General features: G+C 49.2%; 2 pseudogenes; one reads left to right on the top strand and one right to left on the bottom strand.

The window, feature by feature from the left end:
• Nucleotides 1-265: 265 nt before the first annotated feature.
• On the bottom strand, nucleotides 266-3,311 carry LOC101526782 (probable G-protein coupled receptor 27; annotated as a pseudogene).
• A 717-nt stretch (nucleotides 3,312-4,028) lies between these two features.
• On the top strand, nucleotides 4,029-23,790 carry LOC131481443 (probable G-protein coupled receptor 27; annotated as a pseudogene).
• The last annotated feature ends 962 nt before the right edge of the window (nucleotides 23,791-24,752 follow it).

Here is a 24,752-nt window from a genome sequence, read left to right as displayed (position 1 = left end):
CTGAAAGCATCCTTCACAAGAAGAGGCTGGTGCTGGGGCAAGACCGTCACCTCTTAACATCCCTCTTAACCCCCAACCACACCTCCACCATTCTCAACACACCCACTTCCCAAAAGACCACAGATCTGTGCAATCCAGTTGTTTATTCATTTTGAGTGTCATCTTAAAGTCATCTTCTTAAATGAAAACTGGGACAGAAGCATTGTCCAGGCCAAAGAGGTTGGCAGAGCTGCAAGTGTGGAGGCAGGCAGGTTCCGTGGAGCCCTCACAGCCCAATGCCTTTCAAGTCCCAGGGGAGAGTGGCTTGTGCTTTCTGGGGGCTGTGGCAGCAGAGGTACTGGGTGCGCAGAAGCAGTCCCTGAGCTGCCTGTAGAACAGAAAGCACAGGATGGGGTTGATGCTGGCCTGCGCAAAGGTAAGCCCCACTGAGTCCTTCAGGTAGCCATGGGGCCCGCAGGTAGCTGACCATGATGTAGGGCCCCAGAGCAACAGGAAGAGCACCATCATTGCATAGAAAATCCTGCACTGCTTTTCCAACTTGAACTTCTCCAGCATGAGCAGGCGGCCCACCACAGCCAGGCCCCGCTGCCAGAATGCCCAGGAGCGTGGGTGGCATAGGCCCACAGCCAAAGCCTGCCGTCCAGTTGGTGGCTACCTAGCCGGTGCCACCAGACCTGTGGAAGGTCCAGTCATGACTGAGGGCGGGTACTAGTCCCGCCAGCCTCCCATTGTGCCCATCACTGTGGTGATCGTGAATGAAGAAGAGCAGGAGGAGGTAAATGAGATATGTGTGCCCACCACAGTGTTCAGCATCAGTAGGAAGCTAAGCGCACCAGGGTGCCATCGGGCCACTGCTCCAGGGCACAAGGCGCATCCTTGTCTTCACCACCGCTGCTGCTGTCCAGCACAGACAGGAAGGCTGAGGATAGTGCCAGCGCCCAGGTGGTATAAACCAGCATAGTGGCGTACAGCCAGTCTGCCAGGTGCTCAGCATAGAAGTGATAGATGGTGATGCCCACGCCGAGCAGCAGGAAGGAGGCGTAGAAGCAGAAGAGCAGGGCCAGGAAGGCGAGCAGCCCTCAGCCCAGCGTGCCCAGTAGGCCCCATAGGCAGCATTGGCCCAGTGTACAGCCAGTACAATAGATGGAGGCTGGCGAGTGCAAGCAGCCCTTTGGCCAGCACAGGTGGAGCAGTGGCAGCACAGGGCACAGTGCAGGCTGAGGAGCAGCGCCAACAGCACGTGGCCTGCCAAGCTCGCCCACAGCAGCAGGCTGGTATGTTCAAGGGAAGTACTTCACCTGCTACACTATGGCAATAGACCTGAGTTTATCTCTTGGATCTGGAATTTAGGTTTCACAGTATGAAAGACACCCAGCTTATTTCCTCTGTTTCATGTTGTTCATGCAGTAAATATAAATTGCTTTTACATAGAAAATAACATATATTTTCATTATCTCAGATAGTTATTTTGGGCCCTTTTATTACTAGCAAGTGGAAATGCAAGCTTATAGCACAGTAATTATTTGCTACTGATAATTTTCCAGCTACTTTGAGTATAACTTGGAGTTATCATCGTATTTCCTCTGTGAGGCGACACTATTCCTATGGGAACATGTATAAAGTTCCTCATTTCTAGCTTTGACTTGAGTCAATTACATAATAGTTAATAGTTGGAAGCTATGTGTTAAATCAGAACATTCAAATAACATCCTAAACTCCACAGCCAGAGATCAATTTCAGAGCACACACATGATTTCCATCACCTTCGAATCAAGGGCTCTTTCACAAAGTACTTCAGGATGAATAGAGAATTCAGAACTTTGGTGAACAAATGGAGCATTCCAGACGATACGGAACCCCGGGTCTCAGTGCCACACAACTGTATTGTCTGAAGGGACTCTGGACAGAAACAGGTTTTCATCAGCTTTCACCTCCACACTGTATGTGTGCACCTATATCGTGGGGGTTTCCCAGACACTAAAGCACTGTTTAAAGAATCTGGGTTTTGTTGGCATGGAGGCACGACAGCAGTACTGGGACTGAAGTCCAGGCTGCTGTAGGTAGGTCTGATACGATGCCCCTCTCTCCATCCCAGCAGAAGCTGACCCAAGTGCTTGGGACCCCACCCAAAGCACAAGCAGACAGTGGTGGGTATCGATGTGTATGTTGTAGTCTCCCCATGAAGTGGAGAAATCCCTGCAGTGCTGTCCTGCCTCCTCCCCCCAACCCTCCACAAGGCTAAGCAAGATCCCAGGCTACCAAGGAGGAGCAGGAGGAACTCTCCCCAAAGTCGGCCTGGGAGAAGGCCAGTCATGTGATGGTTGAGGGAAGAGAAGAAGAGGGGCCTGCATAGGCTGCTCTAAAGGCAGTAATTGGGTCAGTTGAGTCCCTAACAGTGTACCAAGTCACCCACCACTATCCAGCTAGCCAGCCAGTCAGCCCAACCACTACGTCAGCATCCAATATGGGTGGTGATTCTCTGCTCCCAAGGTCCAGCTCCCTGCTAAAGCAAGCCAAGGAAAGAGAACCTGGAAGCTTGGCTGCTTGTCTACTTGCCACTACAGCTGCAGGAAAAAGACAAACCCACCCAGCCATGCACCCACTTGGATGGCACACTGGCCTGTGTGTGTGTGTGTGCATGTACGTGTGCCTACCTGCTTGACTTCAGGTAATGTTTTACCAAATCATCAGCCTCAAGCAGAAGTTAGTGGCTCAGAAGAAAGCTTTATGGACCAGGTAGATGGCGGCAGGAAGGTCAGGCTTCCACAATTGCAGCAGCAAGGCAGGCATAGGTAGGGGGATTTAGGAAGCAGAAATGTGTGTGCTGTTGGGTGTGTTGGGGTGAGGGGTCATACTGCAGGGGTCAAGGTGGGTCCTTTCAGCGGAAGCAGCAGGAAGACACGTCCTCTTCATCCACCTCTTGTTCCTAATGAGGCACTCCCTCTGCCTGTGGTGCGTGATTCTGCACAGCAGCCGCTTGTCCCTGAAAAATATGAGCAGTGAGTGCCAGTCACAGTTGTTAGCTTCCGATCATTGCATCCATTCTTCCCATGTGTGCCCCGTTAGCTCCTGTTCTGTCCTAGCACCTCTTTTTTCTTTCGTGTGTGTGTGTCCCCTAAAAAATGGGCTGCAAAATCATTCTTCCCGGGCCCCAGCCACCCGTTTTGCCTGGATTTCTTTTCTAGTCTGGGACACAGCACACCTGAGCATCTTGGTGGTCTAGTGTTGGACTGATTAGCGCGCAGACCTGGCGGGAAGGAGCTGCGGGCACTATTATACTGCCCCAGGTGGAGCCAGCAGAGGCAGGTCATCACTCAACCTTGAGCCCAGCTTCCCGTGGCGGAACGAATGTTCCTTTCACTCTAAACAAATGGGGGAAATACATGCATAAGTCAATCAATGAGTCAGTCAAAAAATTAAATTTAAAATTTGAACAGTTTTTAGGAAGACTCCCCAAGAACACAGAAAGAAAGCAAAAAGGAGAAAGAAAGTAAAAATTTTAAAAAGAAAGAAAGATTCCCAACGAAACTGTTGGACAAGTGTAGACAATGGGATGCTGGACTGTCTGAGTTCTTCTGTACCGGCAATGCTGGGGTACACTGAAATAAGAGACTGGTGGGATTATAATTCCTTTGGGAGGATTATACCACCGTAGTAAAATGGGGAAAATCTGTTGGGGATGGGAGTTTGGCGGGAAACCCCACTCTATACAAAACTGTAACACATAATTCAAATACATGTATATATATTTTTATATATGTATATGTATATACATATATATGTATATAAAAAGTGGAGGAGACATGGAAAGGAGGTGTAAGAAGAGAAAGAGGAGAGGGAGTTTTAGCAAGACTCCCCAAGAACAGAAAAAGAAAGTCAGTTAAAATTGAACATCTAAAAAATAGAAAAAAAACGGTGGGGCGATGGAAAGGAGGGGACAAGGCGGAAGAAGGGAATTATTAAGACTGACAGGACACAGAAACCATACAAGTCAACAGCGACACCAAGTGGCAACAGCGCATACGTCTATGTGCGCCAAACGCCTCGGGGCAGCTGGTCCACCACCACAGAGGCCCGTGAGAATGGAAAGGCAGTGGCCGGCGGGCCGGTATATGCGAGAGTTAAGTGCCACTGAGCAGCTGGTTGACCACCTTACTCAGAAGGGAGGGAGGGAAAGAATCAGTAGGGCCTCTGACCCGCAAATGTGCCCACCCTGGGAAAGGAATGCACAATGCACGCGGGGCCAGCGGTCCCTGCCTCCTCGGAGAGTGCTCCTCCCACCATCCGGAGGGAGAAGGGCCAGCTGGTGCCCCTCCAACACACCGGAGAGGACTGCAGGTGTGCTTGGGAAGCCCGAACTCCCTGTGGGGGAAAAGGCCCTCCCCGCCCCTCCACCCTGTGCTGCCCCTCCCACCCGAGGCCACACACATAAGCACTACCGCCCTCAGCCCAGCATGCCAGCGGGGGTATTCAGGTCAGTGAGGCCCTGGGGGTTCCCCTGGAGTTGCTGGTCAGCATGGTGGAGGAAAGAGCAAAAGCACTAAGGCCTGACCTCCACTTGCGGCCAGCAGAGCCGCAGGCCGGTCTGTGGGATGCGGGCTGACAGACACCTAGACAAATCCTTCTGACTTTTTTTTATTAATTACATTGCATTATGTGACACAGTTTTATAGTCACTGGGATTCCCCCCAACCCTCCCCAAACCCTCCCCCCATGGTGGATTCCTCCACCTTTTTACATTACCACAGTTCAAGATCATTTGAGATTCTTTCATTGCAAGCATATACCAAGCATAGAGTCCAGCATCATATTGTCCAAATTCAATGGCTTCTTTAGGAGACCATCTCTGGTCTGAAGGTAGAGCCGGCAGAGTATCATCCTTATCAATTGAAAGCTCTGACATAACATCAGCAGCAATTTATAACGTTATTGAAATTAATTGACATAGTATTGAGTAACAACATGTTAAAAAAATGCAAGTTCTTTACCACATCCTGTGACTCCTTCGTTTACATTTCAATTTTAGTTTATACACGACCGGGTTCTATACACCTTAAAATGGCTATAGATTACTATTCAGCTGTCTCGTGTCTATTTTCATTATAGTATTTAGCATTGAAGCATAATTTTGCTGAACTTGGCTTTTTTTTTTTTTAGGGCAGTTTAGACTGGCGTATAACTCTAACAAGACATGTGTCAACAGTTTAGGTGCAGAACAGTTTTAGGAGGGGTGTGCAGGGCAATCCTCAATACCCTAGTGAGGAATAACCAATATTTGTGTCCTACCTAGTAAGGTATATAATCCACGTTGACCATTCCCTGTCTGATTCCAAGCTTTCCTTGTTGTTCTCCATCTATTCTAGAGTTTGTTTGTTTGTTTGCTTGTTTTGAGGGGTTTCTGGAGCAATCCTGTCAGTCAGTGCAAGAGAGGTTGGGGACCCAAGGCTGGGACCAGGCAGGGACAAGAGAAAGCTCCTCTCCTGTGTCCCCAAGGAAGTATACTGTTCTTCTGTTTCTGTGGACTGCTCATGGCTCCTGGCTGTTGTTCTGACACCCTTGGATCCTGCGAGGAAGGATTTGGATTTCTTTCATCCCATGTGGTGGATCCAAGCGGGAGTGGATGACCTCAGAGTTCTTGGCCTCCGAAGGCACTCCAACTCCCTGGTCTCCTTGGCAGTTGGGATGTAGTCCTTGGTGCTCATACTGATGGTCCTTGGTCAGAATCCGTGAGTCTTCAGGGATGGGATACAAGCCTCCTCCTGTCCCCCTGCTCCACTCTGGGGTCCCGCCTGCTCTGTGCATAAATGCTCAAGTTCCCTGGCAATAAGGGAAATCCAAATTAAGACATCAGTGAGATACCACTTAACGCCAACAAGATTGGCCCACATACCAAAAAAAAAAAAAAAAAAAAAAAAACCACCACAACATTTGCTGATGAGGTTGCAGGAAAAATGGAACACTACTCCACTGCTGGTGGGGCTACAGGTTGTTACAGCCTCTTTGGAAATCAGTATGGAGAACACTCGAACAACTCAAAATCTGCATACCATATGACCCAGTAATTGCACTCTTAGGAATATATCCAAAACACCTGTTTCACGAGAAACCAACATGCACCCCTATGTTCATAGCAGTACAATCAGTAATTGCAAAAACATGGAAGCAACCAAAATGCCCATCAGCAGAAGACTGGATAAGAAAGCTATGGTTTATTTGCTCCATGGAAAACTACTCAGCTATTAAGAAAAAAAAATGCAGTTCTTTGTGGCCAAATGGGCCCAACTGGAAACCATAATGCTAAGGGAAATGAGCCAATCCCAAAAGGTTAGATACCACATGTTTGCCTTAATTTAAGATATGATGTCAATATGAAAAACAGTATATACAATATGTAATATTATCTCAACCTCGAACAGCATATCTCACATGCAGTAAGTATTGTGAAGTAACCAATGAACCAACAATCAATATAAATCAAACTGCTTATGATCTACATCAAAGAACTGTAAAACTTAATATACTTTTTTTATTAAAGATTTATTTTATTTTTCTTACAAAGTCAGATATACTGAGAGGAGGAGAGATAGAGAGGAAGTGGAGCTGCCGGGATTAGAACCAGCAGCCATATGGGATCAAGGCAAGGACCTTAGCCACTAGGCCACGCTGCCAAGCCCCAACTTAATATACATTTAATACACTTTGTTATCCCATAGTGGGGAGGGAGAGCAGAGAAATCTTTCATCTCCCTAGAATGTGCAAGGAAGACGTGAAATATAACCTACTAGGATCAAAACTGGTAACTCATAGACAACAGACTCGAATCAGCATTAGACAATAGTTAAACTACAAAGACATATAAGGAGAATTAAGAGCGACCCTTCTGACTTTCAATAGATCGCAGCGAGGGAGCTGTTCTACTAGAAACGAAACCCTGACCCAGAAGCAGGTCGTCTATAGATTTTTTAGTGCCAGGTTCTCCAGGAACATGTGTTTCATGACGGGCAAGAGGGCAGACCCCTTTCCGGCCACGCCCCGTTTCCCAGGATGAAGGACTCTCCTAACCAGACCCCAGTCCCGACCCACAGTAGCAGGCAGAATAGTACAGCAGTGCCAAAGGAGCCTGGGTTGCCCTGGACAGCCAGTACCCTACAATCCCCGCCAACAGCAGCCGCACTGCGCCTTTGTCTCCACAGCGCGCAATGCGTCCTGACCATGCGTCAGGACCAAGGTCCCATGCAGAGAGTCCTTGAACCCTGGGTCTCCGGCAGAGGGACTGGAGAGCCACACCAGGAAAATAGGGCCAGAGACCCGGCTCCAGGCATGCTCTTTCTCCCCCAGCTCCACTCCCGATGACCGATCATGTGTGCAGCGTGAATGACCACCCAAAGGGCAGAGAGAGAAAGCACGCAATGGGCGGGGGGGTGAGGGGAAGGGGGGAAGACTCGCGAGTAATAGAGAGGCATGCGCTAGACCATGGCCTGGGGACCCATGCCATTACTGGTCGCGACACTCACTTCCCAACACCCCCCCCCCCGAGTTCCCTCCCTTCGTCCTCCTCAGGACGCCTGGTGAGCCCTCCTCTCCTTGCACACACACCTCTGTTCACCTCCTCACCCTCAATAATGCCTGTGGTGGACAGATGGTAACACCGCAGAGCCCAGAGTGCCAGGTGAGTGAAGCCTACTGCCGGTCTGCACTTAGGGGAATGGGGGGCCGCCCAAGAGAGGGGCCCTGAGATCACACACCCCAGCTGTGTGACCCGGGGAGGGGGAGGCCACAGACCAACCCCACCCTAAGGGTGACTGATCCTCAAATGACTCAAATGACTCTCAGACAAGCCCGCTCCCCACGAAGCAAGGCACAATGGCCCGCCTTCCTCTCCCAGGAAAGCAACAACTAGACACACGGGAGGGTGTGGGAGAAGAGAGAAGAGCACCCCCAGCCTAGGACAGGAAAGGGAAAGGGAAAAGGAACACATGACGACCGGTCGGCCATAGTGCTGGTCCCCTTAACCCCAACCAGGAGAAACAGTGGGGAGGAGGGGCCAAGCTCCCCGCTGACGCCACCCAGAGGTGGGGACAGACCAGCCACCACGACCACCACAGTACAGCGCTAGGTCCAGACTTCTCTGGTAAGATCCCCAGGCCCACTGAGACTAAGAGAGATAGTTCCTTCTTCCCCCGGGCATCGAATGCCCAGACAACCCTCTTCATCTGGGTCAGCAGACAACAGTTAAGCACCCATGGAGGAAAGGGGGTCCAGAGCCAGAGCTCAGACCCACGACAACCCCCACACACAATGGGCATAGAGTGATGCCGAGCCGCCAATACAACCTCAAGACAGAAACAGGTCCGAGGAACCAGCCGACCATGGCCTCAGGAAGAGCCTACTCGCAGGAATTGTGCCAGGTACAGGAAGACCAACGACTCTGTCATCAGTAGGAGGAGGGAAGGAGGGATGGCAGTGGACACCAATCACCCCCGCCAGCCCCTCCGGGATCACCAACCTCAATCCCTCCACACAATGCTTCAACAAGCCAATCAGCGGCACTACCACCAGCCACCGCTGCCTGATGGGGCAAGGCAGTGTGACACTCGGAAGGGGCCAGAGTGTCTTCCAAAACAGACGCAGCAGGACCCAGGGAGCAAAGCAGAAAGTGGTAGGGTGGGACCCAAGTAATGCTGGTCAGGTAGTGCAAGTCGAGGTCCAGGTGCCCTGGGGAGCAGGGACAGCCCGCGCGGGTGGGCGGGTGCTTCTGGGGGAGGGAAGATGAACATGTGGTAAATGGTGGAGGCCTTTGAGGACTCGGAGCTGAGTCCAGGGCATGACATCTGAGGGGCGGGCATGCCGGAAGGGCACATTGATGTGTGCACCTGCAGGGTCCTTGTGGGGACCACAAGCGGTGGTGTGAAGCCCTAGGGGAGACTGCCGCCCACATGAGACTCCCTGGGGGCGAGGGGCCCACAGGGCAGGGATGGCTGGCACAGCAAAATGTGCCACAGGGGAAAGCTGTGCTGAGGACTGGGGAGGCAGGAGCGTGGGACCCCTCCAAAGCAGAGTCAGGACCCCAGACTCCAGCTAGGCAGACATGAATGGAGGACCTCAAGCTCTGCCTGCCTTGGCCTGTCTTCTGACTCCAGAGGTGGAGGGTGATAGGGACGGGGGAGGGAAGAGAAGTAGGGTGGGATCCAGAGAGAAAGAACGAATGTGTGTGTATTTGTCTGTGTGTGTGTGTGGGGGAGAGAGAGAGAGAGAGAGAGAGAGAGAGAGAGAGAGAGAGAGAGAGAGTGTGTGTGTGTGTGTGTGTGTGTGTGTGTTGTGTGCTAATGTGTCCCGGCTGAGCCCCTCTCCCAAACGCAAGAGTATGTAGTCACACAGAAACAGGGAGTCACTCACCCAAGCGTTCTGTCACTCTGGCCACTGGTCACTGACTCAAATTTGCAAATGGACAGATGTGGACTTCCATCACAGAAAGGTCTCTACATGGAAACCTTGGCGCCTCTTGGATTCTCTATCTGGGCTTGGAAATAGATGTTTCAGTCCCGTATGCAGAGAGAAAAGAAAACATTGATGATTCCTTCCAGATCACTAGGATTCCACTGTCACAGGTCCTGTGGTTGAGAACATGTCTGCACCAAGAGCTTGCAAAGAGGAGTTCCAACTGGAAGGAGGAAAGAAGGAAAGAAGAAATAAAGTGGAGAGGGGAGAGGCATGTATGATCACCTTGTCTGAACATATTGTTAATATCATGTTCTAAGCACGGCACATGAGTATCCAAGATACACTGACAGAACAGCGAATCTCAGGGTCAGAGCTGACTTATCTAGGACATGACTCTTTTTTTTTTTTTTGATTTATTCATTTTATTACAACCAGATATACACAGAGGAGGAGAGACAGAGAGGAAGATCTTCTGTCCGATGATTCACTCCCCAAGTGAGCCGCAACGGGCCAGTACGCACCGATCCGATGCCGGGAACCTGGAACCTCTTCCAGGTCTCCCACATGGGTGCAGGGTCCCAATGCATTGGGCCGTCCTCCACTGCTTTCCCAGGCCACAAGCAGGGAGCTGGATGGGAAGTGGAGCTGCTGGAATTAGAACCGGCACCCATATGGGATCCCAGGGCCTTCAAGGCAAGGACCCCAGCCACTAGGCCACGCCGCCGGGCCCAGGACATGACTCTTGAGCTCTCCTTCTGAAATCTCTTCTCAGACAGTAGCATCTCTTGGCAACTGCTGCCGTCACCTTGGAAACTGTCCATTTCTGAGATGGCTGCAAGCAGCACGACTTCTGAATGCTCAATGGGTCCAATGCATGGCATGTTTCCTCACACTCATGCTTCTCTGGGTGGTTTTGATTTCCATCTTGGCAGCTGAATAAAGAGAAACAGATTTTGGACTCACCAGAGGCCATCTTTTTCTGAGTTTCCTAGACTGATGTTATGGGAGACACAGTTGGTAGATAAAATGCAAGTGGTCCAGCTAAACTTAAGCTCTGGAGTGGCAATTTTTAAATTATAACTCAAACAATATTTGGGGCATGCTTACCCTAGAAATAATAAGATATCATTTGCCTGGAGTTCTGGTTCAACTAACAGCCCTCACTAGGTATTGTCGGTGTAGGATTGGGCATTGTTGTGTCGGCAGACTTTCTGGGATTTTATAGGTGCTGTGATGAGAAATGGTTGAGAAAACCCTTCTCAGTGCTTCAGGGGTCCCCAGAGTTGGCTACAGTCCCTGGGGCATGGATGGTGCTGTTCAGCATCTGCCCTATCTGAGGGATCACCTGGGACTGCTTTCCTTCAGAACACACTGGCATGAGTTGTCCTATCCTCCTTCACCTGGAGCCTGGCCACCCAGCCAGATTGCAAACAGTGAATGGATGGCCATTGTACTCTCTGTTTCTAACCCTGTTTTCTGGCAAATGCAGGCCTTCATTGCCACCATGGGCATGGGGGAAGCTGACCTTGTAGCCTGTTGTTTCATATATCCAGGCTGGGGGATGACCTCCCACGGGTCTTCTTTGTCTTTCCCCCAAGCTTTCTGGCTGGTCACAACTTCTGCTGGCCAGGGCCTTTGTTTTGTGTCTGGGTCTGAGTGTGATTTTGTGGCTACCCAGCTTCGGGACTGTGGAAGAGAAGGCTGGTCTTGACCTCTAATGCCTCAGCCTCTCACAGGAGAAGCCTCTCTGCGGCATCCTCCTGAGGCTTTTGAAGTCAATCGTGGAGTCCTTGGCTGTGCTCTTCACACAGGGGTCTGGCTCCCTCATGGAGGTAGAGTGGATGCTGTGGTTGTTGGCACTCCCACGTGCTGTCTGTGGCCTTGTTTGCAGGCCTGTTCCTGCTACAGCACCTCTGTGCGCCCTGCTCAGTTGGCTTGACATCTTTCTCCTCTCTTGTCTCTTTCCTAGGTCAAGGTAACATCTGGCAGCTGAGTTGTTGCATCCTCAGGCCTCCCTGGGCCACACCTGTCTATCACAGCAGCGCCTGTTTCCTGCTCTCAACACAGCAGGAGTCTCTGATGAGGGTGGGGGAGCCCAGCTGCAGCTGTCTGGGTTCTGCAATGGTGTCCTGCCTCTTTCTAGACTGTGGTCACCCCAAGGACAGGGAACTATGCACACTTCTCAGGGTTTCCTCTCAGCAGTCCCCTGAGATCACAAAAGGGTTAAGGCAACAGTGTTCTTCAGCCACAAGACCCATCAGAGACAGCCTGATGGAGCATGACCATTTATTGTAAAGTGAACGCAACTTATGTAGATTAGGAAAGGGAAAGCAGAAGGGCAGTCCCTGATAATTCTCTCACCCAGCAATGCAAATGCAACTGGCTAGAAGGCATGTCTATTGCTCTGGACCCTCCGACTAAGTCACAATTTATGTTCCTCATGTATGACTGGAAGCTGTGCCTCAGGTCACAGGCAGGTAGGCTGTGAGTCAGGTATAGCACATAAGCTAGCACATAAGCTAGAAGCTATACCTCAGTCATCTTCACCACCTGTGGCTGGAAAATAGGGTGTGGGTCGCATTTGACTTCTTAGAGCTCCTTATCAAGGAAGTCCCAGCCCAACAAGCAGGCCAGGTTGAAGTCTTGGTTAGCTGAAACCATTGTTAGGGGCTTCCCCTCAGAGACACGGCATGCCATGTGTCTAAAACCTCTTACATAGACAGAGATGCAGAGGAGATGTCTCTCTCTCTCTCTCTCTCTCTCTCTCTCTCTCTCACTCTCTCCCACTCTCTCTCTCACACACACACTCATGCACAGAAATACTCATATATAAAAATACATAGACATGGGCCCGGCGGTGTGGCCTAGTGGCTAAAGTCCTCACCTTGAACGCACCTGGATCCCATATGGGCGCCAGTTCTAAGTCCGGCAGCTCCACTTCCCATCCAGCTCCCTACTTGTGGCCTGGGAAAGCAGTCGAGGATGGCCCAAGGCTTTGGGACCCTGCACCTGCGTGGGAGACCCGGAAGAGGTTCCTGGTCCCGGCTTCGGATCGGCGCGCACCAGCCGTTGCGGCTCACTTGGGGAGTGAAACATCAGATGGAAGATCTTCCTCTCTGTCTCTCCTCCTCTCTGTATGTCCGGCTTTCTGATAACAATAAAAAAATCTTAAAAAAAAATACATAGACATGCATACACCATTCACACACATATACACATACATATACACATGCAAATATTCATACACACATGCTCATGCATAAATACATAATCATATATGCACAAAACACACAAATATATACATAATATACACCCATGCACGTACATATGTACATACACACACATTTACAAATACACATTTTCAAATACACACATACACAAATAATCCACATATACGCTAAGCATCCAGCTGTGCACACACATATGCACACATATCAACATACGTAGATAACATACATACATAAACATCTATATGTGAACACACGTCTATACACATACACACATAATCCACATATACACCAAGCATCCAGCTGTGCACACATATCCAAACACATAGATAACACACATGCATACACATGCACATGTGTATATGCATCTATACACACATAATGCACACACTTACACCTACACATGCACATACACACTGGCACATACCGACAGGCATACCTAAATTTAAAAAAATATATATTTACTTGTCTTCTGTGTCAGAGCAACTAAGACAGGGAGAGACAGATATTTTCCATCTACTGGTTCACTTCTCGGAGGACTACAACCTCCAGTGCTGGGCCAAGCTAGAGCAAGGGACTTCATCCAGGTAACCTATGCTGGTGGCAGGAGCCGTAGCACTTGAGACATTCTCCACTGCTTTCCTGTAAGCAGTAGCAGTGAGCTGGCTTGAAAGTGGAGCAGCCAGGGCATGACCAGTGCCTATATAGGGTGCTGGCACTAAAACAGGCAGCATCTTTATCCATTATGCCACAACAGCAACCTCAGAGACATTATTTGTTCTTGACTGATGTGTGTCTCATGCTTAGCATATGCTCAACTGGAAAATTTTCTTGTGAATTTAATTCGATTATTTGAACAATGACTGTCAGATTAACTCCTGGTGTTGTATGTATCAGATCAGAAATACCCTGCTCTGATACCTCTCCAAAATCAGAGTCACTGTCCAGCTGCTGTCTTGGCAGTTATTTGTTAGCCTGAGGGTTATTTACAATGCACCCATTTTTAGTCTAAGCCACACTTTCCCTGTGAGCAGCTTTCAACCAGCAGCCATTATGCAAGGTCAACTTCCAGAGTCCTCCCTCCCTCCTGGTAAAAGCTCTGCAATATTTGTCCCTGGTGCATGTGCCCTTTTTGTAACCAAAATATATGTGTTTTGTTTTTATTTGAAAGAGAGTTATTGAAAGAAGAAAAGACACTGATAGATCTTGCATCTGCTATTGCACTCCACAACTGGCTGAAACAGCCAGAGCTGAGCCAGCCTGAAACCAGGAGCTGCTTCTGGCTCTCCCAAGTGGGTGCTGGGTCCCAAGGTCTTGATCCATCTTCGATTGTTTTGCTATTCCACCGAAAAAGAAGCTGGTTGGTAAGTGGATCAGCTAGGACACAAACAGATACTCTTACGAAATTATGGTGCCAAAGACAGAGGCCTAACCAACATTGCCACAGTACTGGCCACACATACTAGTTTGGTGAGTAATCCTTGCTCTGAATTTCCCCCACTATGGTCCAGGGACAGTCAGGGCTGCATGACAAGCTTAGCTAGACTTTTATGAAAGAAGGCAGACCCTCTGCACAGATGAGAAAACTGAGGTTCAGGGCATGGGATAACCTGCTTGCCATTGCACAGTGACAAATTTATCCATCTGCCATACCTTCCCCCATTCATATAAAACATCCACACATCTATCTACCCACCCATCCTTCCATTATCCATTCATCCACCTACCCTTTCATCCAACCACCAATCCATCCATCCATCCACCTGGCCATCCATTCACTCAGATTTCCACACTTTCATGCTCTTCTCCAGCCTCCCATGTGTTCTCTCACTCACTCCTTCCACACTCCAATGGACCCACCTGCTCCTCTATCCCTCCAACTACCCATTATTTCTCTGCTTACCCTAATGCTCATTTCCTTGGCTCTCTCTGTTGCCTAATGGCTTCCAGAAAGCCATTTGTCTGAGTGACTGAGAGTGCAGGCTCTGGAATCTGTCTCCTTGGACTCACTCCAAGCTGCTCCACCTACTTGGGAGCCCCTTCTGCTTCTCTTCTTGTTCTGGAGACTGAGTGTTATTACCCACCCCTACTGTTGCTGAAACAGTGGGATCAGGCAGCTCAAACGTGCAATCAGTACTCAGCAGACCTGGAATTTTACTATGCTTTCTGTATTCCTATAGGTACTGCACATAGCACAGGATGTTGAGACATGTGTTGGAACAAATGGTGACAGACAGAGTGGTATGTTCCACAGTTGGGTAAGACCAATATCATGCTAGGAAGGCAGGGAAGAGTCCTTCAAGGAATTGCTGCTTAAGCTCAGACCTTCAGGGTGGGAAGCAGTTGGAACCTGGAAGGCTCCATTCAGAAGTGGCCAAGTTAGCCAGTCCCTGGCAGAATTTGAGTCCTGGTCCCATGGGCAGAGTTCAGTGATTCATTCATACTGTCCACCAAATCAAGGAGTGGTTACATGGGACAGGGAGGTTGGCCATGACTGTGGCCTTCACCTGTCATTACATTTTCCCTGTGTGTCATTCTGCAAACCATCATCTCATTTCTTTGTGCTTAGATATACCAAGCTTGGAGCTGGCTTTGTGGCACATGGGAGTAAGCCTATGCCTTCCATGTCAACAGCTCACATCAGAATCCTGATTGCTCTGTTTCCAATCTAACTCCCTGTTAATGCACATGGGAAAGCAGCAGAAGATGCTTTGAGCCCCTAAACCCACATGGAGAACCTAGATAGAGTTCCAGCCTTCTGAGTTTAGCTTTTTCCAGTCTTGGTTAAAGTGGCCAATTTTGAAGATGAATTATCTCAAACCATGTCTTACCCCTATGTGTCTCTGCTACTCGGCCTCTTAAATAGATAAGTGCACACACACACATCAGTACCCAGTCTGTATCTTCCCCAGGTCTGTTTGGAAGTTGGGTGGCAGTGAGGACTCTGTAAACAAGCATTTTCCAAGTTTCTGACTAAGGTTTTCTGACCTGTGAAGTTGTTGGTTCTGAAATTCATATTAAAATAAAGAATGAACGCATCCTCTTTATACCCTGCCCACATAAAATTTGTCAGAGTTCTTTGTTGCTGTTTGCACCAAGGCAAAAGGAGGAAAGGTGAAGAAGAAGCCGGATCAGGATTGCTGACTTGGAACATGTAGGATTTGAAACAGGGGCCATGAGTTCTTTCTATGGAGTTGCTCTGGCCCGAGTGCTTGCAGGGGATGATTGACACTATGTGTAGTCAGGCCCAGCCTTCTCTGCACCTGAAACAGAGCCATAGTTAAGGGCTGCACAGACATAACTGGCATCTGAACCTTGGGTTGAGGCAATTGCAAGCTCTGAGGATGTGGGCAGCTTGCCTGGCCCCTCTGGCCTCAGTGGCTTTGTGAGGCAGGATGCATCAGCCTGAGATGTGCAGTGGGAACCCCATCAACTCCCCAGACTTTACCTCATTTCACACTATAAAGCATACCCTGGAGTGGAGCCCATGTTTATACAATCTGTGCTAGAGGGAATTCTAGCTTCCTGCTGCAAGGTGGGCAGGTGAGCAGAGTTGGCACTTACCTGGGTCAGCCTCTATTCTCTCCTTTCACCTGTGTGTGCTTGGCCTTGAGTTCCTACTCTATGTCTAGTTGGAGGTGGGGTGTTTTTAGGAGCTCTCAATGGAGGCTTTGCTTGAGCCCCATCCCATGGTGCACCGAGAGAGTCCTTGGTTGCTCGCACCCACCTGGTGATCACGTAATGAGGGGCCCCTTCCTTTCCCCACTTTGTTCCTGTTGATGAGGGTGTCCCCAGGCCATGGTCTAGCACATGCCTCTCTATTCCTCGGGAATCTTCCCCCCGCCCATTGCGTGCTCTCTCTCTCTGCCCTTTGGGTGGTCATTCACGCTGCACACATGATCGTTCATCGGGAGTGGAGCTGGGGGAGAAAGAACGTGCCTGGAGCCGGGTCTCTGGCCCTATTTTCCTGGTGTGGCTCTCCAGTCCCTCTGCCGGAGACCCAGGGTTCAAGGACTCTCTGCATGGGACCTTGGTCCTGACGCATTGTCAGGACGCATTGTGCGCTGTAGAGACAAATGATCAGTGCGGCTGCTGTTGGCGGGGATTGTAGGGTACTGGCTATCCAAGGCCAACCCAGGCTCCTTGGGCACTGCTGCCTGCTGCTGCAAATGGGGTCTGCCCTCTTACCCTTCACACAACACACGTTCCTGGAGAACCTGGCACTAAAACATCTATAGACGACCTGCTTCTGGGTCAGAGTTTCGTTTCTAGTAGAACAGCTCCCTTGCTGCGATCTATTGAAAGTCAGAAGGGTCGCTCTTAATTCCCCTTATATGTCTTTGTAGTTTAACTATTGTCTAATGCTGATTCGAGTCTGTTGTCTATGAGTTACCAGTTTTGATCCTAGTAGGTTATATTTCACGTCTTTCTTGCACATTCTGGGGAGATAAAAGATTTCTCTGCTCTCCCTCCCCACTATGGGATAACATAGGGTATTAAAAGTATATTAAGTTTTACAGTTCTTTGATGTAGATCATAAGCAGTTTGACTTACATTGATTGTTGGTCCATTGGTTACTTCACAATATCTTACTGCATGTGAGATACGCTGTTTGAGATTGAGATAATATTACATTTTGCATATACTGTTTTTCATATTGACATCATATCTTAAATTAAGGCAAACATGTGGTATCTAACCTTTTGGGATTGGCTCATTTCCCTTAGCATTATGGTTTCCAGTTGAGCACATTTGGCCACAAAGAACTGCATTTTTTTTTCTTAATAGCTGAGTAGTTTTCCATGGAGTAAATGAACCATAGCTTGCTTTTTTTTTTTTTTTTCGGAGTTTTAAAGATTTATTTTTATTACAAAGTCAGATATACAGAAAGGAGGAGAGACAGAGAGGAAGATCTTCCGTCCGATGATTCATCCCCAAGTGAGTCACAACAGGCCGGTGTGCGCCGATCCAATGCAGGGAACCAGGAACCTCTTCCAGGTCTCCCACACGGGTGCAGGGTCCCAATGCATTGGGCCATCCTCGACTGCTTTCCCAGGCCACAAGCAGGGAGCTGGATGAGAAATGGAGCTGCCGGGATTAGAACCGGCGCCCATATGGGATCCCGAGGCGTTCAAGGCAAGGACTTTAGCCGATGGACCACGCCACCGGGCCCAAACCATAGGTTTCTTATCCAGTCTTCTGCTGATGAGCATTTTGGTTGCTTCCAAGTTTTTGCAATTACTGATTGTGCTGCTGTGAACATAGGGGTGCATGTTGGTTTCTCGTGAAACAGGTGTTTTGGGCATATTCCTAGGAGTGCAATTACTGGATCATATGGTAAGCAGATTTTGAGTTGTTCCAGTGTTCTCCATACTGATTTTCAAAGAGGCTGTAACAACCTGCAGCCCCACCAGCAGTAGATTTCCCTTTTCCCCACATCCTCATCACCAAGTGCTGTTGTTGCTTTTTTGTTTGTTTGTTTTTGGTATGTGGGCCAATCTTGTTGGCGTTAAGTGGTATCTCACTGATGTCTTAATTTGGATTTCCCTTATTGCCAGGGAACTTGAGCATTTATGCACAGAGCAGGCGGGACCCCAGAGTGGAGCAGGGGGACAGGAGGAGGCTTGTATCCCATCCCTGAAGACTCACGGATTCTGACCAAGGACCATCAGTATGAGCACCAAGGACTACATCCCAACTGCCAAGGAGACCAGGGAGTTGGAGTGCCTTCGGAGGCCAAGAACTCTGAGGTCATCCACTCCCGCTTGGATCCACCACATGGGATGAAAGAAATCCAAATCCTTCCTCGCAGGATCCAAGGGTGTCAGAACAACAGCCAGGAGCCATGAGCAGTCCACAGAAACAGAAGAACAGTATACTTCCTTGGGGACACAGGAGAGGAGCTTTCTCTTGTCCCTGCCTGGTCCCAGCCTTGGGTCCCCAACCTCTCTTGCACTGACTGACAGGATTGCTCCAGAAACCCCTCAAAACAAGCAAACAAACAAACAAACTCTAGAATAGATGGAGAACAACAAGGAAAGCTTGGAATCAGACAGGGAATGGTCAACGTGGATTATATACCTTACTAGGTAGGACACAAATATTGGTTATTCCTCACTAGGGTATTGAGGATTGCCCTGCACACCCCTCCTAAAACTGTTCTGCACCTAAACTGTTGACACATGTCTTGTTAGAGTTATACGCCAGTCTAAACTGCCCTAAAAAAAAAAAAAAGCCAAGTTCAGCAAAATTATGCTTCAATGCTAAATACTATAATGAAAATAGACACGAGACAGCTGAATAGTAATCTATAGCCATTTTAAGGTGTATAGAACCCGGTCGTGTATAAACTAAAATTGAAATGTAAACGAAGGAGTCACAGGATGTGGTAAAGAACTTGCATTTTTTTAACATGTTGTTACTCAATACTATGTCAATTAATTTCAATAACGTTATAAATTGCTGCTGATGTTATGTCAGAGCTTTCAATTGATAAGGATGATACTCTGCCGGCTCTACCTTCAGACCAGAGATGGTCTCCTAAAGAAGCCATTGAATTTGGACAATATGATGCTGGACTCTATGCTTGGTATATGCTTGCAATGAAAGAATCTCAAATGATCTTGAACTGTGGTAATGTAAAAAGGTGGAGGAATCCACCATGGGGGGAGGGTTTGGGGAGGGTTTGGGGAGGGTTGGGGGGAATCCCAGTGACTATAAAACTGTGTCACATAATGCAATGTAATTAATAAAAAAAAGTCAGAAGGATTTGTCTAGGTGTCTGTCAGCCCGCATCCCACAGACCGGCCTGCGGCTCTGCTGGCCGCAAGTGGAGGTCAGGCCTTAGTGCTTTTGCTCTTTCCTCCACCATGCTGACCAGCAACTCCAGGGGAACCCCCCAGGGCCTCACTGACCTGAATACCCCCGCTGGCATGCTGGGCTGAGGGCGGTAGTGCTTATGTGTGTGGCCTCGGGTGGGAGGGGCAGCACAGGATGGAGGGGCGGGGAGGGCCTTTTCCCCCACAGGGAGTTCGGGCTTCCCAAGCACACCTGCAGTCCTCTCCGGTGTGTTGGAGGGGCACCAGCTGGCCCTTCTCCCTCCGGATGGTGGGAGGAGCACTCTCCGAGGAGGCAGGGACCGCTGGCCCCGCGTGCATTGTGCATTCCTTTCCCAGGGTGGGCACATTTGCGGGTCAGAGGCCCTACTGATTCTTTCCCTCCCTCCCTTCTGAGTAAGGTGGTCAACCAGCTGCTCAGTGGCACTTAACTCTCGCATATACCGGCCCGCCGGCCACTGCCTTTCCATTCTCAAGGGCCTCTGTGGTGGTGGACCAGCTGCCCCGAGGCATTTGGCGCACATAGACGTATGCGCTGTTGCCACTTGGTGTCGCTGTTGACTTGTATGGTTTCTGTGTCCTGTCAGTCTTAATAATTCCCTTCTCCCGCCTTGTCCCCTCCTTTCCATCGCCCCACCGTTTTTTTTCTATTTTTTAGATGTTCAATTTTAACTGACTTTCTTTTTCTGTTCTTGGGGAGTCTTGCTAAAACTCCCTCTCCTCTTTCTCTTCTTACACCTCCTTTCCATGTCTCCTCCACTTTTTATATACATATATATGTATATACATATACATATATAAAAATATATATACATGTATTTGAATTATGTGTTACAGTTTTGTATAGAGTGGGGTTTCCCGCCAAACTCCCATCCCCAACAGATTTTCCCCATTTTACTACGGTGGTATAATCCTCCCAAAGGAATTATAATCCCACCAGTCTCTTATTTCAGTGTACCCCAACATTGCTGGTACAGAAGAACTCAGACAGTCCAGCATCCCATTGTCTACACTTGTCCAACAGTTTCGTTGGGAATCTTTCTTTCTTTTTAAAATTTTTACTTTCTTTCTCCTTTTTGCTTTCTTTCTGTGTTCTTGGGGAGTCTTCCTAAAAACTGTTCAAATTTTAAATTTAACTTTTTGACTGACTCATTGATTGACTTATGCATGTATTTCCCCCATTTGTTTAGAGAGAAAGGAACATTCGTTCCGCCACGGGAAGCTGGGCTCAAGGTTGAGTGATGACCTGCCTCTGCTGGCTCCACCTGGGGCAGTATAATAGTGCCCGCAGCTCCTTCCCGCCAGGTCTGCGCGCTAATCAGTCCAACACTAGACCACCAAGATGCTCAGGTGTGCTGTGTCCCAGACTAGAAAAGAAATCCAGGCAAAACGGGTGGCTGGGGCCCGGGAAGAATGATTTTGCAGCCCATTTTTTAGGGGACACACACACACGAAAGAAAAAAGAGGTGCTAGGACAGAACAGGAGCTAACGGGGCACACATGGGAAGAATGGATGCAATGATCGGAAGCTAACAACTGTGACTGGCACTCACTGCTCATATTTTTCAGGGACAAGCGGCTGCTGTGCAGAATCACGCACCACAGGCAGAGGGAGTGCCTCATTAGGAACAAGAGGTGGATGAAGAGGACGTGTCTTCCTGCTGCTTCCGCTGAAAGGACCCACCTTGACCCCTGCAGTATGACCCCTCACCCCAACACACCCAACAGCACACACATTTCTGCTTCCTAAATGCCCCTACCTATGCCTGCCTTGCTGCTGCAATTGTGGAAGCCTGACCTTCCTGCCGCCATCTACCTGGTCCATAAAGCTTTCTTCTGAGCCACTAACTGCTGCTTGAGGCTGATGATTTGGTAAAACATTACCTGAAGTCAAGCAGGTAGGCACACGTACATGCACACACACACACACAGGCCAGTGTGCCATCCAAGTGGGTGCATGGCTGGGTGGGTTGGTCTTTTTCCTGCAGCTGTAGTGGCAAATAGACAAGCAGCCAAGCTTCCAGGTTCTCTTTCCTTGGCTTGCTTTAGCAGGGAGCTGGACCTTGGGAGCAGAGAATCACCACCCATATTGGATGCTGACGTAGTGGTTGGGCTGACTGGCTGGCTAGCAGGATAGTGGTGGGTGACTTGGTACACTGTTAGGGACTCAACTGACCCAATTACTGCCTTTAGAGCAGCCTATGCAGGCCCCTCTTCTTCTCTTCCCTCAACCATCACATGACTGGCCTTCTCCCAGGCCGACTTTGGGGAGAGTTCCTCCTGCTCCTCCTTGGTAGCCTGGGATCTTGCTTAGCCTTGTGGAGGGTTGGGGGGAGGAGGCAGGACAGCACTGCAGGGATTTCTCCACTTCATGGGGAGACTACAACATACACATCGATACCCACCACTGTCTGCTTGTGCTTTGGGTGGGGTCCCAAGCACTTGGGTCAGCTTCTGCTGGGATGGAGAGAGGGGCATCGTATCAGACCTACCTACAGCAGCCTGGACTTCAGTCCCAGTACTGCTGTCGTGCCTCCATGCCAACAAAACCCAGATTCTTTAAACAGTGCTTTAGTGTCTGGGAAACCCCACGATATAGGTGCACACATACAGTGTGGAGGTGAAAGCTGATGAAAACCTGTTTCTGTCCAGAGTCCCTTCAGACAATACAGTTGTGTGGCACTGAGACCCGGGGTTCCGTATCGTCTGGAATGCTCCATTTGTTCACCAAAGTTCTGAATTCTCTATTCATCCTGAAGTACTTTGTGAAAGAGCGCTTGATTCGAAGGTGATGGAAATCATGTGTGTGCTCTGAAATTGATCTCTGGCTGTGGAGTTTAGGATGTTATTTGAATGTTCTGATTTAACACATAGCTTCCAACTATTAACTATTATGTAATTGACTCAAGTCAAAGCTAGAAATGAGGAACTTTATACATGTTCCCATAGGAATAGTGTCACCTCACAGAGGAAATACAATGATAACTCCAAGTTATACTCAAAGTAGCTGGAAAATTATCAGTAGCAAATAATTACTGTGCTATAAGCTTGCATTTCCACTTGCTAGTAATAAAAGGGCCCAAAATAACTATCTGAGATAATGAAAATATATGTTATTTTCTATGTAAAAGCAATTTATATTTACTGCATGAACAACATGAAACAGAGGAAATAAGCTGGGTGTCTTTCATACTGTGAAACCTAAATTCCAGATCCAAGAGATAAACTCAGGTCTATTGCCATAGTGTAGCAGGTGAAGTACTTCCCTTGAACATACCAGCCTGCTGCTGTGGGCGAGCTTGGCAGGCCACGTGCTGTTGGCGCTGCTCCTCAGCCTGCACTGTGCCCTGTGCTGCCACTGCTCCACCTGTGCTGGCCAAAGGGCTGCTTGCACTCGCCAGCCTCCATCTATTGTACTGGCTGTACACTGGGCCAATGCTGCCTATGGGGCCTACTGGGCACGCTGGGCTGAGGGCTGCTCACCTTCCTGGCCCTGCTCTTCTGCTTCTACGCCTCCTTCCTGCTGCTCGGCGTGGGCATCACCATCTATCACTTCTATGCTGAGCACCTGGCAGACTGGCTGTACGCCACTATGCTGGTTTATACCACCTGGGCGCTGGCACTATCCTCAGCCTTCCTGTCTGTGCTGGACAGCAGCAGCGGTGGTGAAGACAAGGATGCGCCTTGTGCCCTGGAGCAGTGGCCCGATGGCACCCTGGTGTGCTTAGCTTCCTACTGATGCTGAACACTGTGGTGGGCACACATATCTCATTTACCTCCTCCTGCTCTTCTTCATTCACGATCACCACAGTGATGGGCACAATGGGAGGCTGGCGGGACTAGTACCCGCCCTCAGTCATGACTGGACCTTCCACAGGTCTGGTGGCACCGGCTAGGTAGCCACCAGCTGGACGGCAGGTTTTGGCTGTGGGCCTATGCCACCCACGCTCCTGGGCATTCTGGCAGCGGGGCCTGGCTGTGGTGGGCCGCCTGCTCATGCTGGAGAAGTTCAAGTTGGAAAAGCAGTGCAGGATTTTCTATGCAATGATGGTGCTCTTCCTGTTGCTCTGGGGCCCTACATCATGGTCAGCTACCTGCGGGCCCCATGGCTACCTGAAGGACTCAGTGGGGCTTACCTTTGCGCAGGCCAGCATCAACCCCATCCTGTGCTTTCTGTTCTACAGGCAGCTCAGGGACTGCTTCTGCGCACCCAGTACCTCTGCTGCCACAGCCCCCAGAAAGCACAAGCCACTCTCCCCTGGGACTTGAAAGGCATTGGGCTGTGAGGGCTCCACGGAACCTGCCTGCCTCCACACTTGCAGCTCTGCCAACCTCTTTGGCCTGGACAATGCTTCTGTCCCAGTTTTCATTTAAGAAGATGACTTTAAAAAAAAAAAAAAAGATGACACTCAAAATGAATAAACAACTGGATTGCACAGATCTGTGGTCTTTTGGGAAGTGGGTGTGTTGAGAATGGTGGAGGTGTGGTTGGGGGTTAAGAGGGATGTTAAGAGGTGACGGTCTTGCCCCAGCACCAGCCTCTTCTTGTGAAGGATGCTTTCAGGCTTTCTGGGCTGCAGAAGGCTCCGGCTTCTAGTCCTGGTTCTTTGCATCTTCTTTTCCATGCATGGTTACTCTTCTCCTTTCTTTTAAGTGCAGGCTACACTCATTTGATTCTTGGACAGCTTCTTTCTTTGGAAGCTTTCTTTTTTTTTTTTTCCCCCAAGGAGAAGAGTAACCTTGGGAGGGATTGGCTGCAGTCGCCCTATTTCTTGGGAAGGAAGCAGGTGTGTGGGGGGGAGTGGGAAGGTTTCTGACCTGCCTTCGGTGGGTGTGGCCCGTGTGGCAAGTGCCACTTTTTGGTTCTGGCCAAGTGCTGGACATCTGTGTTTCATGTTCTTGTGGCTTTGGATCAGCAGACAAGGGAGTTAGTGGGAAAGGACAACTTTTTTTTTTTTTACACATGGAGTGACAAGGGCCATTTTGGTTCATTCCTTCCTACTGCTAAAAACCCACTGGACAACTGCTCTCTCTGTTTCTTCTTCACCTCGGATGGCAGCAATTCTGTACCATTGTGGCTTCTAAAAGAGTAAAAACTGTCTTGGTCAAGGGTGGTGTGTGGGTAAATATAACATTGAATGAGGCTGTGCATTCCTGTGCATTCCTGGTGGTTGGGTCTTGGACATGGGAGGGCTCTGGGAACAGAGTACCAAATTGAAAGTTTAAATATGGGTTTTTGACTTTTCTG

This window comes from Ochotona princeps, chromosome 1 (genome assembly GCF_030435755.1).
Source record: "Ochotona princeps isolate mOchPri1 chromosome 1, mOchPri1.hap1, whole genome shotgun sequence".
NCBI classification, from domain to species: domain Eukaryota; kingdom Metazoa; phylum Chordata; class Mammalia; order Lagomorpha; family Ochotonidae; genus Ochotona; species Ochotona princeps.
Note: the sequence above shows the minus strand (reverse complement) of the source record. Positions and strands in the feature narration are given on the sequence as shown.